This window comes from Heterocephalus glaber, unplaced genomic scaffold (assembly GCF_053883595.1).
Source record: "Heterocephalus glaber isolate CG9 unplaced genomic scaffold, H.glaber_assembly_v1.0 deba00000347, whole genome shotgun sequence".
In the NCBI taxonomy this organism is placed as follows: domain Eukaryota; kingdom Metazoa; phylum Chordata; class Mammalia; order Rodentia; family Bathyergidae; genus Heterocephalus; species Heterocephalus glaber.
The window spans coordinates 30,014,058-30,033,206 of record NW_028258143.1 but is presented as its reverse complement, the minus strand read 5'-3'; the positions used below and the strand labels follow the sequence as shown (position 1 = coordinate 30,033,206).

Sequence of the window (19,149 nt, the reverse complement as noted above, 5' to 3'; positions counted from 1 at the left end):
TCTTTCTTTCTCTTTCTTTCTTTCTTTCTTTCCTTCCTTCCTTCCTTCCTTCCTCCCCCCCCCTCTTTCTTTGTACAGGGGATTGAATTCAGGATCTTGCAATTGGGAGGCAGGTGGCAGAACCACTGAGCTAAATCCCCAGCCCTAGAGTCTATTTCTTTTAGAGCAGCTGCTAAGCCTATTGCTTTCTCATGGTCTCTCTGTTTCCTTCCCTTAGCCTCCTCCTGTTCTTGATTATAGAATACTGAGGAAGCAATCTTTACTAAAGCATCAAGTGAGCTATCTGGAGCAAAAGTCATCTTTTGTAGCTTTTCCCTAATATCTGGGGCTGATTGGATAATGAAATTGTCTTTAATAATAGTCTGTCCTATAAAATCAGGAGGCAGGGATGTATGTTTTATCAATGCCTCTTGTAAGTGATCTAAGAAGGCAAAGATTTTCCTTTTCCTACTGTAAGACCGAGGGCCTTACCAAATGCTCCAAGGAGCTGACTGTAGCGAAGAACACCCGTGAAGGAACACACTGGACAAGTTGGAAAGTAAAACAGACCTTTATTAGTCTGGCCAGGTGGCACTCCCAAAGCAAAGTAGCTTAGAGAGGCAACTGGCTCAGAGTCTGAGGCTGTTTTTATAGGGGGTTGCAGGGGAAATTAGCAAGAAAAAAATGTTGATGGTCAAAAGATGTTTGTAGATTGTCTTATAGATAGCTGTGTCCGGAACATCGGTTTCAGACAAACAAGGAGTCAGGTAATTCACTTAGGAACTCTATGTTTGTTACAGATTTTATCTAGTGTCCCAGAACTAACAAGCACGTTTTAACCATTAACTCACAATCAGTTACTATGTTGGGGCTTGAGGGGAGCCTTATGATTACAGAGTTATGCGGTCCCACATTCCCCACTGATTTTACAACTTAAGTAATCTTATGTATAAATGTGGGCATCCATTGTATACAGCAGCACGACAATATTAAGCATACACACACAACTATATGACAAGAAAAAGTTGTTTTAACCATTGTAGGTTGGGCAACCATTTAGTTAGCCACTAGAACAAGTCCCATCCTACTTTTTTATCATGTACCCTTTTAGCCAAGTCTTCCAACTGTTTTATCTTTTTTTAAATTTCTGGACTATTGTCAAGTCAGATTGAAACAACACATATTTTTTATTTTTTACAACCTTGATGATGAAAGAGCAACAAATAGTCTATAGCTGCTCTATTATCTAAGATTGTCTGTCTCTGTTCTTGTAGCTCCTGGTTAATTAATGCCAAGGCTGATGAGGTAGCATTTAACCCTTTGACCACTTTGCATGTTAATTTTTGTACTGCCTTTTCAGCATGGACTCCTATGGAAGGCAGAGCAACAAAAGATGTTATCATAGATACCACTTCAGCATCTGTCAAAAGACCTACATCATCATCACATCCTGGTGCAGTATAAGGTGACCAACGTTTAGTTCTATTTGACATAATCAAATCAAGTCTATCTGGTAAAACTACAGCTAGATGACTCAAGCAGCAATGGGTCTTGGTTAAATTGGCTGGAATATAATTGAAAGTTATTCCTTTACAGGTATAAAACCATCCTGTCAGCAGGGAGATATGGCAATTGTTATATACAATTTTCTGTTTTATATGGCAGGGCATCCCTTTAGATCGTTTTATTTTCAGACACTTGGTTGTACAATTTACATACATAGCACATTGGGTATTATTTGACATAATTATCCTGGGTGTATATAATTTGACAGCATTTTTAGGTTTATGACATGAGGAATGCCCCCAATTGTAACTATTGTTATAAGTGAGATTTTTCCCTGGGATATCCTTAAACAAGGTATAGGGCTGTATTAAACTTAAAGGGGTACACAGCAGAATGAGACAGCTTTCTAATACATAATGGAAATTTATATCTATATTCAGACAATTCAGACAGATTAAGTGATTTTGTCAATTGAACCCATACATTTCTGGTGTGGTCCAATTTTCTTGGGGGCAGTACCGCCAATGTTCCAGAGAATATTATCATGAATGAGAAATATCTCCAACCCACCCCAGTCTCAGCTTCCGGTCGCTTGGTTGGCTGATAATCTTCCATTTGTCCTTCGTGATGTCTGCGGGGGGTCCTGCCTTCAGATGGTTGCAATGTATCCAGGCAGAGTGTCCAGTCACCTTCACAGCCAAGGGAGTTGACAGGACAACAGGAACCGGTCCCTTCCAATGAGATTCCAGGGTCTTGGAATCAAACCTGCAAATAAAAACCAAATCTCCCGGCTTATAGGGTAAAGGTTGTACAGGTTTTTCACTGGGACTAGTCATTTTTTCTCGTAATGTCTCATGTAGCTCTGACTGAAGCTGATGAACTGCTTTTAGGGATTTAAGGAGTCGAAGGTGGGAGAACTTTTCTTTCAATTCTACATCTACTAGCGGGATGATTGGGGGAGATCGTCCATAAACAATCTGGAAGGGGGATAGATTCAGGGGAGGTTTGGGAGTACACCTAGTTTGGAGGAGGGCAAAAGGGAGAAGCTCTACCCAACCTAGTTTAGTCTCCAAGCACAATTTAGTCAGAATCTCCTTTAAAGTTTGATTTGTTCTTTCTACCTGTCCTGAGCTTTGAGGCCTATAGGCACAGTGTAGATTCCACTTTATTCCAAGGATATTACTAATTAATTTAGATATCTTAGCCATAAAGGGTGGACCATTGTCTGATCCCAGAGCTAAAGGTAAACCAAAACGGGGGACTATTTCTGTCAAGAGCTTTTTGACTGTTACTTTAGCTGTCTCCCTCTTAGTGGGATATGTTTCTACCCATCCTGAAAAAGTGTCCACAAAAACTAGTAAGTATTTATACCCATACATGTCAGGCTTCATTTCAGTAAAGTTCAACTCCCAATGTTTGCCTGGAGTTAGTCCTCTGTGTTGGACCCCAGGGGGCCCAATTACCCGATTAGCATTTACCTTGAGGCAGGTGGGGCATCGTTTCACCGTGTCCTGGGCCTTTTGGGCCAATCCCTCACTGATGAAATGAGGTCACAGGGCAGCCATCATCCTTTTCTTGCCAAGGTGGGTGGACTCATGTAGTTCTCACAGCAACATATCTGCTACAGCAGCTGGGAGCACCACCTTTTCATCATTAGTCATCCACCATCCATGTTTTCCTTGAGTCCAGTGTCTCCTGTTCATTTCCACTACTTTTTTATCTGTGTATTCAGGTTTTTCTGGGAGTACTGGCATGGGAAGCAGAATCATTTGCTTCCCCACTGATTTTTGGGAAGCTCATTTTGCTGCCTGACCAGCAGCATTATTACCAATCATCTCGGGGCTAAGCCCCTTCTGGTGCCCACAGCAATGGATGATGGCGACCTCTCGAGGCAACCAGATGGCTTGCAGCAGGGCCAATATCTCAGCCTTGTTTTTAATTTCCTTTCCTTCGGAGGTCAGCAGCCCTCTATTTTGATAAATCTCCCCATGTACATGGGCGGTGGCAAAAACATAATGGCTATCAGTGAATATATTTATCCTTTTTCCTTTTCTCAATTCCAGAGCCTTAGTTAAAGCAATCAACTCAGCCCTCTGTGCTGATGTCCCTTGAGGTAGCCCCTGCTCCCATTCCACCTGTTGGTCCTGGTTGACCACTGCCGCCCCAGCATACTGTACATCATCACAAACAAAACTACACTCATCAGTATAGAATGTTATCTCTGCTTGGGGGAGGTCCTGGTCCATCAAATCCGGACATCCTCCCCTCAAGTTTTCAAGAGTCTCAAGGCAATCATGGATAGGCATCTGTTCATAGGATTCCAGGAGTAGAGTAGCCAGATTGAGGCTAGAGGTGGTGGCAAACTTAATGTGTGGCTGTTCTAACAAGAGTCCTTGATATTGTAACAGTCTGGCATTAGACACCCATTTGTTAGGCGAGCTATTCAACAAGGGCTCAATGGCATGGGGACTGATCAAAGTCAAATCCTGGCCAAATGTCAGTTTGTCAGCCTCTCGGGTTAGAGCAGCAGCTGCTGTTACCATGCTCAGACAGGTAGGCCACCTTCAGGCCACTGGGTCTAGTTTCTATGAGAGGTATTCCACTGGCCACTTCCATGGTCCCAAAAGCTGAGTAATCACTCCCTTGGTTACCCCATTTCTCTCCAGTACATACAGAGTGAAGGGCTTGTTTCAGTCTGGCAATTCCAGGGCTGGTACCGACTCAAGCACAGTCTTGAGCAATTGAAAGGCCTGCTGGCAAGCCTCAGTCCATTTGAGGGGCATATTTCCCTCCACAATGGCTTTGTGCAGGGGTTTGGCAATCTCAGTGAAGCCAAGAATCCAAATTCTGCAATACCCAACCGCCCCTAAGAATTCCCACACCTGTTTCTTTGAGCTCGACTCTAGAATCTGGAGAATTGCTGATACCCTCGATTCTGCCAGACTCCTCTTTCCTTTCTCAAGAATATAGCCCAAGTAGGTTACCTTGGTCTGGCAGAGCTGAGCTTTCTTCCAAGACACTTGATATCCCAGGTCTTGGAGGACTTCCAGGAGGCCCTCAGTGACTGCAATACACTCTTCATTGGTTGAAGTTGCCACCAGGAGGTCATCTACATACTGAAGAATAATTGCTTGGGGAAAAACTCTCCTTACCTCTCATAGATCTTTGCTGAGAGCTTCTCCAAACAGAGTGGGGGAGTTCTTGAATCCCTGTGGCAACCGGGTCCATGTCAGCTGTCCGGTAGTCCCGGTGTCTGGGTCAGTCCATTAGAAGGCAAAGAGGGGCTGGCTCACTGGTGCTAGAGATAGGCTGAAAAGTGCATCTTTGAGGTCTAATACCGAGTAGCACACATGAGCAGGAGGGATGAGACTCAACAGAGTATAGGGGTTTGGTAGCATTGGGTGGACAGTCTCCACCTGGCTGTTTACCTCCCACAAATCCTGTACCAGTCTGAAGTCTGAGGTGCCAGACTTCCTCACAGGAAGTAGGGGTGTATTTCAGGCTGACTGGCAAGGGACCAAGATGCCAGCTTCCTGGAGTTGGTGGATGTGTTTGGAGAGCCCCACCTTGGCCTCCAGCTGGAGGAGGTACTGTCACACATGGACAAGGGTAGCAGAGGCCAACAATTGAACCACCACCAGGGCATGGTGTTTGGCCAGCCCAGGTGGATTGGTTTCAGCCCATACCTGGGGAAACTTTTTCTGAAGGTAGTCCCATTTCTGTTTGGGGGGCTCTGCACCTTCCTTTAGCAATTTAAATTCATCTTGTAGGGGAACCATTACCATAATGGCAGAGGGTGGCTTGAGTTTGAAAGTCCCTCCTTCAGGCTCAAAGGAAATAACAGCCCCCAATTTTTGTAGCAAATCTCTTCCCAGCAAGGGGTATGGTCACTCAGGGATAACTAAGAAGGAATGGGTGATAGTGCCTTTTCCTAGATTTACAGTTTGTTTAGTGGTCCAAGGGTAGGAGGCCAACTTTCCTGTGGCTCCAGTAATGGAGGTTTTTAAGGAAGTGAGGGTTCCAAGGGGGGGGAGTCTTCAGGACAGAGTGGGCTGCATCAGTGTCCACAAGGAACTGGACATCTGTTCCCCCTATTTCCAAAGTCACCATAGGCTCATTAGAGTCAAGCGGCCATGAGCCTTGGCCCCGTCAATCTTCTTCATCTACTAAGAGGATTTCACCTTTTTCCTTTTGAGCCTCCTTTTCTCTTTTTCTCTTTAGCTTTCCACAATCCCTTTTAAAATGGCCCTTTTCCTTGTAATAGGCACACTGACCTTTTTGTTTTTAATAAGGGTCAGATCTTTCCCTTGTTCCCTCCTTTGTTTTCAGGTCTTTCTTTCTGGACAAATCCTCCATCAGCCAAGGCGGCTATAGTTGATTTTCCCAGTCTCTTGGCCATTCTCTCTTCTGGGGGATTCCTGTTGTTAAATGCCTTCATAGCTACACTCATCAACTTTTCTCTATTCTCTCCCTCAAATCCTTCTAGCCTTTGCAGCTTCTTTCTAATGTCTGGGGCTAACTGGGTGAAAAATGTCAAATTTATTGCCTGCCGATTTGCAGGGGCATCTTGATCGATTGGAGTATGCATACAGTATGCTTCCAACAGATGCTCCAAAAAGGCAGAAGGGGATTCCTCTGATTCTTGAAGGACCTTGCTTACCTTGCTCAAATTGGTAGGCTTCTGAGCAGCTCCCCTCAGGCTGGCCAGGAGATGCTGATGATAGTTCTGGAGAGCCTCTCTCCCACCTGAGGAATTAACTTGCCAATGGGGTTGGGTGGACAGGAGTTGTGCCTCAATATGGGCCCAGTGCTGTTTATCTAGGGGGACCTCTGCTCCACCTAATACTGACCTTACAGCTTGTCTCCAGATTCTTTCTCTCTCCTCTGAGGTAAAAAGGGCCTGGAGGAGTTGTTGGCAGTCATCCCAAGTAGGATCATGGGTATGAAACATAGACTCCAGGAGAGAGATTAGAGCTTGGGGTTTCTCTGAAAAAGGAGGATTCTGGTGTTTCCAATTGTATAAGTCACTGGTAGTGAAAGGGATATAAACATAGTGATCTTGCTCAGTCTCCCGAAGGGGCAAGAGAGGAGCCCAACTAGTTTCCCCTGCAGGGATCTTGCTAGGTCCATATGCAGCCCAAGCTCACATGTGTGGGGGAGAAGTCACTGAGTCTGGGGAGTGAGGCCCCTCAGGGAGAGGAGGATAGAGAGAGATAGGAGCCAAAGGTTGAACAGACGGTGGAAGGAAAGGAGTTCGGGGTCTAGAACAGGATTTATCTGAGGAGGTGGAGGGTTCCACATAGGGCGGAGGCCCTCCCAAGGGATCTAGGGGGTCAGGTTCCTGTGAGAGTACCAGCTTGGGAGCCTGGGTCTTAAGTCCTTGGGGTCCTTTCGGGGCAGTGACTAAAATGTGAGTGTCTGTTCAAAGAGAACAGCACTGCAGCCAAGCTGGGGGCTCCTCACAAGCCTGAACCCAGATGTCTATGTAGGAAAATTGGTCTGGGTGGCCAGGGTGACTGGTGAGTTTGCCCCACACCTTCCAGCAAATACTGGGGTCAAAAGTCCCTTTAGCTGGCCATCCCACCCCAAAGGCTGGCCATTAGTTGGCACAGGGAGCAAAGTCTTTTGTGAGAAAATTTTTCCCCATATTCATCTTCTTGTTCTGGAGAAAAAGCCAATTTAAAATTAGTGAGAAAACAGTCAAGTGGAGTGGACCCAGTAGAGCAGGATCCTGCCATCACTCTGCTCCTGATGAGGACTGAAAAGAATGTAAAATCAGACACACAACAGACACAACATTAACACATAAAAGACGAGACAAATGGGCACCACGACAAACTGAAACTAAATCTTCCCTTGTTCCTCGTCAGGAACCTCAGGGTCAGGGGAGGCTTCCCGGCTCATCAGCCACCTCGCTCCTGACTTAACAAATGGTTGCAACCGGCCAAAAACTTACATCTGGAGGTTTTCTGAGGTCTGTACCCAAGAGTTTCCTGCTGGATCCCACCACAGAGTCTCGGCTGAACCGGGCTTCCTACCTGGTGATCTCTCTGGGCCTCCAAAATGTAAGACTGAGGGCCTTACTGAATGCTCCGAGGAGCTGACTGTAGCGAAGAACACCTGGGAAGGAACACACCCGACAAGTTGGAAAAGTAAAACAGGCCTTTATTAGTCTGGCCAGACGGCACTCTCCAAGCAACAGGCTTAGAGAGGGCCCCAAGTTCAGGGGGTTGGAAGGTTTTATAGGGGCTGCAGGGGTGCTTAACAAGCAGAACTACAGAAGCGGAATTTTTGCTGTTAGGGGATGGTTGGGGGGTGTTGCAGATGTTCTTTACTTAGCAAACAAGGTGTTTCTTACACAGAAACAATGGTACATTCCTGGTGTTTTAACAGATAAACAAGTACATCCTGGGAACTCTGTGTCCTGTAGTGAACCCAAAACCCAAAGGGACAAGCTGGAGGGCCTGTAACAAGATGGCATTACTTGTGCTAAGTCTCATCTGGGTCTTACAGTTTGAGTATTAAATTCTAGGTTGGGAATAATTTTCTCTCAGGTACAAAGGCATCATTCCTGTTTTTTCCATTTTCAATACTTTACTCTCTTTCTGGGACCTTTTAGTGTCATTTCTTTTATTCTGAAACATATTGTTAAAATAACTTGGTAGGAGTTTAAAATTTTATTTATTGTGCCAGACATTCATGGATCTTTCTTAAATCTGAAAACTAAACTTTTATAAATTTTCTTGAAATTTTTTTTTGGGGGGGGTTACTGGGGATCAAACTCAGGACCTTGTGCTTGTGAAGTAGGAGGCAGAACCACTGAACTAAATCCCTGGTCCTTTCTTGAATTTTTTATAAGAATTCTTTTCTTTTCTCTCCTTTTGAAACTACTAGCATTTGTGAGTTGGATATCCTGAATTGATCTTTTCATTATTTTTTCTACTTGGTAGATTTTTTTTCAAATTTATCTCTATGGTATATTTGAATGTTTAATTCCTTTTGTCATAGGGTTTTTTTTTTAATTTCTAAGAGCTTCTACCACATTTCTAATGTTTTCATTCTACTGTACAAAATCAAGTTTTCTTATATGCCTGCTTGTCTATTTTCTCTGTGGTACAGTGGACTCCTGAGTTATGACCAGCCTGATATTTGAACAACTTGGGTTATGACTGGAATTTTAGTTTTAATTTATAAGCAAAGTCTTGAGTTATGACCCACATGCTGGCCACTTGGGCTTTCAGATGGTCTCAGATACAGATTTAACCCTCAAAGAGTTCTGGAAGGAACACAACATCCTTTCCTGTGTGGGTTTAATTGAGAAATCCTAGGCCAATGTCTCTCTAAGGACATTGAGATCTGTCTGTACACAGGAGAGAGACTTTGAAGGCTGTGTAGTGGAGCCTGAGTCTTCACTGACCAACTTGAATTATAAGCAGACCTTGGGAATGGATTGAGTTCATAAGTCAGGGACCCACTGTATTTGTTTTGTTTTCTCTATTGCACTTTGGAGGTTTTCCTCAAGTATTTGGTGATTCTTGAGTCAATTTTATTTAAGGGTAAGGCTCTGGAGGTTGGGTGAGGAGCTGTATGTGAAAGTTCTTGTCAACTGGTGGGTGGCAGCCATAACAGGGCAGTTGTGAGGCATGGTGGCTTTTCAGTGCTCACAACCCAGAGCCCCTCAGTGTCTGGGCTCTTTATTTTTCTCTGGAGAATTCTTCCATTTACTGCCTTTGGGAGTTGAATTGTCCCTACCAGCTTGGTGACAGGAATGAGTTACAATCTGTGCCACAAACACAGAGTAGCTCTCTGTGAGGCCCTGGGGCCTCAGGCCTGCTCAGTAGAGCCTGAGCTGAGTGGAGGTGGGGCTGTCCCAGGTTTTACTGCTCCCTCAGAGGCTGGCTGGCTCTGCCTCCAGCTCAGGCCTCTTTCCCACCTCAGCAAAGGCAAGTCTGGGTCTTTCTTGCCTTCTTCTTACTGCTTTTCTCTTCTATGTTGGCTCAGGCCTGGCCCTGTGGCTTTGTTGAGTTAGTTCCTACCACTCATCTGCCTCTCTCTCTTTCTCCCTTTCTTTCTCTCTCTCTTTCTCTCTCTCTCTCTCTCTCTCTCTCTCTCTCTCTCTCTCTCTCTCTCTCTCTCTCTCTCTCTCTCCTTTTCCCTCTCTTTCATTCATCAGTTAAGTCCATGACTGCCTTTGTGGTGTTTAAGAAGAGTATAAAGGTAGAGTTTATCACTTTAACTTTATGCCTCTTTCTTTCTTCCCCTTGGACAATGTGCTGTCCTCCCCATCTCAGTTACCCTGGGAGCACAGTATGCCATTATTATAGACAGCTGAGTTAGGTAGAAATATCGGTAGTCAGATAAGGCTAGCCCCTGAGAGAGTCAGGTCAAAGGTAAAACATATTACAACCATGGCTGGAGATAAATCCATTGGAGACCAGGCCTCAAGATTAAGATGAACTGACTAGGCCTGCATACTTCCTCAAAAGAAAAACACCAAGCCCAGTGAAGTCTACATAGATACCAGTCATCCCTGTAGGTGACCAAGACCTCCATCATTTCATAAAAGTCTTTGTTCTTTCCATGCACACTTGTTATGTGACTTGTTTCTCTATTGGGTCACTATTACTTAGCAACTATACTTGTAACCTTATTGGTTGATCATAGCTGTAATTCACCATGTACCCATCTAGGTTTGCTCTATAAAACTTCCCTATAAAGTGGGGTCCCTGGCTACCCATTCAGGTCCCCTCCTGCCTCACAGGAGCTACCCTCTCAATAAATATCTTCCTACTCCTAACCTCCTTTTTTCCTAGAATTATTTTTCTGATTTTAGAAAACAGAAACTCTGCATATCAAACATCTAATAGGTTGGGAGATATAATATTTTCATACTGGAGATACAGATATGTGTTTGCTTGTTTTTATCATGTCATGTATATCTCCCATAACTTTCCTACACTTTCTATCTTATTCTCTCACTGTGTTTCAATCTGAGTATGCTCTACAGCATCCTCGGCAGGTAATTTTAGTTTTACCTGTACTATTCTAGCATGGCCTTTGCTTTAGTGTGAGTATATGAATTCAGCTTGACATGACTGCAGGCATCTTGAATGATAACCATCATGATTATCTCTGAGTAACCCTAGTTGGTTTTTCTTCACACTTCCCCAGCATACTATAAATAGAACAATTAGAGTGATATGTGGAGCTTCACAACAAGTCCCTGGTGCCATCAACATGGGAAATGTGCCTGATGTTTTTGCTGTTAGCTTGAGATAAACCAGATACATTCCAGCCAGAATGAAGTCATTTTTGTTTGTTTTTTGGTGGGTACCAGAGATGGAACTCAGGACCTTCCACATACAAGACAGGTGGCTGAACCACTGAGCTAAATCCCTGGCCCATGAAGTCATTTATGTATTGTCCATTTCATAAACCTTCTTACTTCTGACTCAAATCATGGGAATCTACCTGGTCATGCTACTTTCAGTTAAGTCCCCAGGAAGTTGCACTCAGTGCAATCTTGGATCAGCCTATTATTTTTTCTTGGATCTCTTGGCATCTTAGAAGTGGTTCTCAGGGCAGAGAAGCTCAGCTGGTCCCAGCACCTGGAAGGAAGCTCCCTGCCTCCATCACAGGCTCCTAGGGCAGAGAAGCTGAGCAGGTCCTAGAACCCGGAAGGAAGCTCCCCTGCTGCCATCCCAAGCTCCTAGGGCAGAGAAAGTGAGCTGCATGGGCACCAGAAGCACCCACCACCCTGGGGGAAATGAGAAGACATGAAAACAAGTCTCAAAAACAGGCTTCTGGTCACCTACAGCAACCTCAAAGGGAAATGAGATGGAACACTCTGATACTCAACCACCTGGACTCTCTGAACTGGCAACAAAAGAGGATCTGGGAAAAATGAAATCAGAAATCATTACTCAGATAACAGCAAAGATTTTGCTCATGGTGCAAGACATGATTAATAAATCTAGAGTGGACACAGATAAAAAAAAATAGAGGAGCTGAGGAACATGATGGAATCCCAACATAGGAAACAAATGGAATCCATAAAACAGATACAAACAGATTTCCAAGAGATTAAAAATTCCATCAAAAGTCTGCACAGCAGAATGAACCAATGTGAGGATAGAATTTCACATATAGAAGATAAGATTGTAATTAGTGACCAGGAAAAGAAAAATTGCTTTAAAATTGTAAGGGAACAGGAGAAATCAATCCAGCAGCTGCTAGACAATGCAAAGAAGAATAACATAAGACTGATTGGAGTCAATGAAGAAACAGGAGAGAGTGCAGATGACATAAAAAAACTGTTCACAGAAGAGATGGCAGAAAACTTCCCAAGGAGGGGAAAAGAACTTGACATACAGATAAGTGAGGCATATAGGACTCCAGCTAGCCTTAATCAAAAAAATCTACACATAGGCATATAATAGTTAGGATTCCAGAAATCCAACAGAAAAACAAAATTCTACAAGCAGTGAGAGAAAAGAAACAAATCACATACAAAGGAAAGCCCATCACAATCACAGAAGACTTCTCAATGCAAATCCTCAAGGCAAGAAAAGCTTGGAGTGATGTATTTCAAGCCCTAAAGGCAAACAGCCTCCAACCCAGATTGATGTACCCTGAAAAACTATCTTTCAAAATTGATGGAGAAATAAGATACTTTCATGACAAAGAGCACCTCAGGAACTTCATGAATACTAAACCAGCACTCCAAAAAATTTTAGACAATACCCTAGGAAAAGACAATGAGGATCACAACCCCAGGAAACCCAGCAGAATGAATCCATTGGGTGTGACAAATTAAAAGCAAAGGGGGAGAATCCAACAAAAAGAAAAATCATGACAAGGCTTTTAAAACTTTTAACTTCATCTCCCTAATGAGTGTATAATTCAATCTTATTATTGTACTGATCAGTATTTTTCTGATTCTAGAGTTGCGCACCATTCCTTGTGCTATACTGGCTATTTATCATCTTCTTACATCTACATTTTAATTGGGTTGTCTATTAATGAGCTCTAAGAATTCTTTATATATTCTGGTCATAGGTTATATGCATTGTAAATATGGTCTGTTTAAGGACTACTTTTCCTTTTAATGATGTCATTTAAAGTTCTAAATTTTGATGGAATCTCATTTATCAACTTTTTCTTTTTATACATCTTGTTTTTTGTATCCTAGGTAGTTCTTGCCTACCCTGAATTCATAAATATTTTCCCTTATAATTTCTTCTTAAAGTTTCATACTTTTAGGCTTTCTTACTTAGGTTCATAGATCCCTTCAAGTTATTTTCATGTATGGAAAAAAAGGGTTGAGGTTAATTTTTTATATATGGATACCAGGTGTTCTAGTGCCATTTGCTGAAAACACTATCTGTTCCTCGGCTCTTGAATTGAGTTTATATTCTATAAAATGCTAATGTTAAATAATCTTTCAAAACTCAGTGGACCATATATGTGTGGTTCTATTCCTAGATTCTCTGTTTTATTCAAATGATCTATATGTCTTTCCTTACACCAACACTGCCTTGATTACTGTAGCTTTAGAAGAAGTCTTAAAATTAGGTACTAAACATCTTCCAAAACTGTTTTTTGTTTTTGTTTTTAACTTTTCTAGGTCCTTTGTACTCCTACATAACTTTTAAATTTCAATATCCAATTCTTCATTTATAGCAAGTATACACAGACCTGAATTTTTATATATACCTTGTGTTTTCTAATCCTGCTAAATTCAAGTACAAGCTCTAGGGGTTCCTAGAGATTTCTTAGTATTTTCTCTGTAGATGATCATTTCATCTACATAAAAAGATTTTGCTTCTGCCATGCCAATCCTGTCCTAGTTGTGTCATTTTATTGCCAGACTATTTTGGTGGGGACTAGGTTTCAAAGTTTAATGGACAGATAAAGAGTGAGCATATCTGCCCTTGTTCCCCACTTTAAGGAGAAAGCATTGTATCTTCTCCATTTATATAAGGCATTCTCACTGGAAGTGTGTAGTACATGTCTTTAATCTGTTGAGAAGTTGCTGTTCTACTTCTAGGCTCCTGATAGCTTTTACCATGAACAGCTGTGGAATTTAGTCCAATACTTTTTCTCCAACTAGTGACAGGATCATATGGATTTTTCCTTTTCTCTGTTAAAATGATGACTTTTGGGGGTGGATCTTCCAATGCTGAACCAACATTGCCATCCCTATAGCAAAACCACTTTCTACGTGCTGCCAGATCTGACTTCCAATAGTTTGTTTTGTGAAACAAATTTCTATCTATATTCATACATTTTCTTCTATTATCTTTATCCAGTTTTAGGATTAGCACAATGTTGAGTTCCTAAAATGAGGGAAGAAGTGTTCCTTCTTTTTTTCTGCTTTAATTGTTTGATATAATTTATCAGTTAAAATGTTTATGAGCCTGCTATTGTCACATAGGTAGGTTTTCAAGCTAGGAATATACTTTCTTTAATAGGTGCTATTCAAATTTTATATTTCCTCCAGAGTTAGTTTCATTAATTTGTCTTCCAAGGTACTTCTTAGAAGTTGTCAAATTTATTTCAAAAAAGATTTTTGTAATATGCTTTCTATGTCCTTTTAAATTCTGTAAAATCTGTGGTAATATCTCCTAGATCTTAATATTGTAATTTTAAAAATGTATAACTGATATTGTGTAACAGGAAGAAAAGGTCTAAAAGAGCACAGGAATTGGGAGGGGTAGGGGAAGGGAAAAAAGGGAAAGGAAAAAATATGAGAATAGGAAAAAAAATGGAAACAAGGTCTTTGCAAATAGGGAAGGGTGGAGGGGTTGAAGGGAGGGCAAGGGAAGGGGAAAAAAATTAGAACCAAGATACTCATGTAACGGTACAAGATCCCAGTGATGAATGTAACTGTATTTTATACCTAAAATGTACCAATAAAGTTAATGGGGAAAAAAAGAATGATGGCCACAACCATGTGAAAAAAAAAAAAAAAGAAGTGGTTCTCATAAAGTGAGAACAATTTGCCCCTCCTGTGGTCTCACCTGAGACCCTGGTATGTTCATTGAGGAAAAGCCAAGCTAGATATGAAACACAGCCTATGAGTTTTACTGATTTCAAAGATTTATAGTACCTTAATTTCTGCCTGCTTTGGTCTTTCTCCAGTGTGCTCTGTAGTTGTTCTATAGCATTTGCCCAGCTTTTATCAATTGTATAGTGTGAAGTTAGACCAGTATAAGCAGCTCCGTTCTCAAAAGAACCAGCAGCACTCAGATCCTTGTTTCATATATTCAGTAATTTATCTTGGTGACTTTTTCATGTAAGCACATATTAGATGCCTTGGTAACTTAATGGCTGTACTATATTCTACTTTATAGATATTATATAGTTCATGAAAACATTTCTCTTTTGGAGGGAAGTAGGTTACTTTCCAATATTTTGCCACATATTTAATTTTTACACGTGCAATTTTAGCTCTAGGAATAATAAGTAGGAGTGTATTCCCTGGGTCAGGAGAGTAGTAAAGCACTCATAAGATGCAGCAGTCCTGGCCATTCTTGCAGCCATGGCGGATGCCGTGCTCCCATGGCGGTTCAGCTTGCGGGCCTTCTCCACTGCTGTGACCCAGGCCACTTACGCTCGGAGACCTAGCCCACATACAGGAGAAAGAACATCCAAAAGTGAAAGGCGAATGAGAAGACAGGCACTACCTCCTAGAACAGAGAAAATGTCTGTTGACCAGGACTGGCCTAGTGTTTACCCTGTTGCAGTGCCCTTTAAGCCCTCTGCAGTGCCTCTCCCTGTTCGGATGGGTTATCCGGTGAAAAAGGGCATCCCTATGGCAAAGGAAGGAAATCTACAACTTCTAAAGATCCCTAATTTTCTGCATTTGACTCCTGTAGCAATTAAAAAGCACTGCCAAGCTCTTAAAGATTTCTGCACCGAGTGGCCAGCTGCACTAGACAGTGATGAGAAATGTGCAAAGCATTTTCCAATTGAAATTGCCACTGCTGATTATGTTTCATCAGGACCATCTGTTCGAAACCCCAAAGCACAGGAGTAACCTTAAGGGTGAAACTTTCCAGTTTGAATTTAGATGATCATGCAAAGAAGAAATTGATTAAACTTGTAGGAGAATGATACTGCAAGACTACAGATGTACTCACTATCAAAACAGATAGATGCCCTTTAAAGAGACAGAACTATGATTATGCACTGTATCTACTGACAGTATCATATCATGAATCTTGGAAAACTGAAGAATGGGAAAAAAATAAGTCTGAAGCAGACATGGAAGAATATATATGGAAAAATAGCTCCTCAGAAAAAAATATCCTGGAAACACTTCTCCAAATTAGCATCGCTGAGAAAAACATAGAAGTAAATAAAGAAGAGCTCCTTGGTACTAAAGAGGTTGAAAATTATCAAAAGTCTCTTGTTAGTCTTAAGAATGAGGGGGAAAATGAAATTACCCTTTCACAGTACAAAGAGTCAGTGAAGAGACTGTTAAATCTAACATGAGTTGTGAAGTGGGAAGATATGCTTTATTTTACAATACATGTAATCAATATCTAATTTGATGTAAAAATGAAAGTTTAAAAACCACTTCTTACCCAAGAGTTAATTTTAAAATTATCTGTAATCGTAAAAAAAAAAAAAAAAAGATGCAGCAGTCCTGAGCATGGTAGTTTAGTGCCAGACTGCCTGAATTTGCATCTCAGTTTTACTCTTTATGAAGTCTGTGATCTTGGAAAAGGTATGTAACTCCCTTTGCCTCAATTTCTTAGTCTGTAAAATGGGCAAGGTGATTTGGTGTCTATCACATGGGACCATTATCATGTTTATTTAAAATGTTGTCAGTTATTGCAAATTGCCCTTACTAGAGGTTTGAACAGTTCACACTCTCACAAGCCATAATAATTACATTCTTGTCAACATGTGAGTACTAATTCTTTACCAGACCATGAAGTGAAAAATGGCATGTCACTGTGGTTTTATTTTCCATTTCCACTACATGGGTGTGTTTTTTATTTCTATTACTGTAATAAAAGACCTGAAATGATCTACATATGAAGAAGAAAGGTTTATTTTGGCTCACAGCTTTGGAAGTTTTTGTCCATTGTTAAGGAGCCAGTTATTTTTGGCCTGTGTTGAGGCAGGAGCACATGGCAGAGGAAACGACTCACTTTATGGCAGCCAGAAAGGAGAGTGAAAGAGGAAGGGGGCAGGTTCCCAATGCCCTCTTCAAAGGGATGTCCCCAGATGACCTCACTTCCTCCTGCTAGGCCCCACCTCCAAAGGTTCCACCACCTCCAATAGTGCAATGGGCTGCTGATCAAGCCTTCATCATGTCCCAGCTGTGTGAGACTGACCGCCATTCATGTTTATACACCACAGCTATGTGCCTCCCTGGGGACTGTGTGTGTGTGTTCTTTGATAATTCTAATCAATGCTACAGTTTGAATATCAAATGCCTCCCAAAGGTCTCTGTGTTAAAAGCTTTGTCCTCAGAATGGCACTCTCCGGGGCGGGGGTGGGTGGGTGTCAAAACCCTTAGGGGATGGGCCTCATGGAGAGATGTGCCTTCACTCTTTCCTTTGTTCTTGGCTTGTGATGTGCACAGTGTCACTCTACCACATACTCCTTGTCACTGCCACTCACCACCTGCATCTGAGGCCAGAAGTAAAGTGGCCATGTGAAGTTAGCCCTTGTTGATATCAGTAGCAAATATTTTGCCACAATTTTTGGTCAATCTTTTTCCTTAGAGTACTTTTTCTTCTGTGGAATATTATAGTTTTATGTAGATAAGCCAATTAATATTTTCTTGTAACACTCTTGTATTCCATATATTTAAAAAGACTTCCATGCTATGAGAGTATAACAAATTATAGATTTTAATGACATTTTATGTTTAAATATTTAATTAATCTGGAATTAGTTTTTAATCTGCATGACCTCCCAGGTATCCTAGATAATTGATTGATTAATTTATTATTTCTCCATGATGTGGAATGGTGCCTCTACTATCTATGTATCTATCTATCATCTATCTATCTACCTATCTTTTCATCATCACCATCTATCTATTATCTTCTGTTTTTCTATTATTTATCTACCTGTTATCTATATATCATCTCTATGTTGTCTATCCATCTAATCTAATTGTATTATATGGGATGGTCATAAAAACAAAATCACACTAATAATATTAATCAAAAGAATTGAATATAAAAAAACAAAAAAATTGAATATAACATGTTGCTGGAACACTTTGAAGCATGTGGGAGGGGACCCTGGAAGAATAAAACAGAGATGATCACCTTAAAGAAGCAACTATTCCCCAAGGGTTAGGAAACAAAGAGGGCGTGGTTGGGGTTACCAGAACCTAGTGGCTCAGAGGAAGGGTTTGTGTCACTGAAACCAGGACCTTTAAGGAAGGGGTGCTATCCAGCTGATGCTGCTGTGACATTGTGAAGTATACATTTGATCTTCCTCCCTATATCTAGCCTACAACTCCTAAAATCCTTGAAATATTCAAAGTAATAAGTGTCTTGTATATGCTAATGAGCTTACTGGTGGCTGGCAGCTCTTGGGTAGCTTCAGAATAGGGATGGCCACAGAAGAGACCAAGGCAGAATTAGAAAATTGGAACATTCAGGCCAATTCCCAGTCTCTGGTGAGGCGTGAGGGGCTGAAAGATGATCACCAATGATCACTGATTTAAGCAGTCATGTCTGTGAAGAAAGCCTTCACAAAACCCAAAAAGAATAACGTTCAGGGAGCATCTGGGTGAACAGCTGAACTCATGGAGATTCCTGGAGTCCAGCACACCAGGGAAGGCATGGACACTCCAGACTCCTGCTGTATACCTCACCCTCCACCACCCTTCCTCTATCGCCATTGTGATGCTCTTTACTGTAAGCCAATAAACAGATTTCCCGGAGCTCTGTGAGCTGCTCTCTCACAAATTAATCTCACATCAGGCAGGGGTCAGAGGAATCCTGATTCATATCCAGTCAATCAGAAGCACAGGTAAACTGACATGGGCTTCCATTGGCATCTGCAGTCAGGGAGGGAGGCAGTTTTGGGACTGAGCCCCAGCCTGTGAGGTCTGACACTGTCTCTAGGTCTGAGGAGGAGAATTCCCATAGCACATGGCACCAGAGCACATGGTGAGAGTGTAGTGGGAAATAGGTTCTTTCTCTCATAGTGGGATGTTGACCCTGCTGTTCTGCTGAGGTGAAAAGCTGTCACTGAGATGACCAGATGATTGTGGGCACAAGGTAGGAAGTCAGGGTCTCTGCTCCCCTCTTGCCTCCTCATTGTCCTTTTTGGCAGAGCCAAATGGGACCCCGGCCAGGAAGGAGAGCTTGCAGAGCTCCAGCCTAGCAGCACAAAGTGAAGGATAGACAGTAGGTTATTTGCAGCTTAGTTACCTGCATGCTTTCTGTTTTGAAACTATTTCTGAATTTTCTATTTCCATTCTGTGTATCTGAGTGTCCCTGTGCTAGCATCATGACATGTTCTATGTATCTGATAAAGCCAGTGCTCATTCATCACTCTTCCAAATATTCCATTTCTCTCTCCTTCTCTCTCCCTCTCTGCTGGAGATTGAACCCAGAGCCTTGGGCACACTGAACTACCCTTCTAGTTATACATTTTTTTGGTAAGAGCACACACACAAAA

General features: G+C 41.9%; 1 long non-coding RNA gene and 1 pseudogene across 2 annotated transcripts; one reads left to right on the top strand and one right to left on the bottom strand.

Moving 5' to 3' along the window:
* Positions 1-571: 571 nt before the first annotated feature.
* Positions 572-8,011, bottom strand: LOC106010396 (uncharacterized). 2 transcript variants are annotated; one of them, XR_015446370.1, is made up of 4 exons: positions 7,524-8,003; positions 6,336-6,471; positions 6,146-6,231; positions 572-4,794 (listed from the first exon to the last, which is right to left on the bottom strand). It is a non-coding gene; the product is annotated as an uncharacterized LOC106010396 (long non-coding RNA). The 2 variants fall into 2 exon arrangements; XR_015446368.1 differs by having other exon boundaries at positions 6,336-8,011.
* A 7,112-nt stretch (positions 8,012-15,123) lies between these two features.
* On the top strand, positions 15,124-16,080 carry LOC101724704 (small ribosomal subunit protein mS35 pseudogene; annotated as a pseudogene).
* The last annotated feature ends 3,069 nt before the right edge of the window (positions 16,081-19,149 follow it).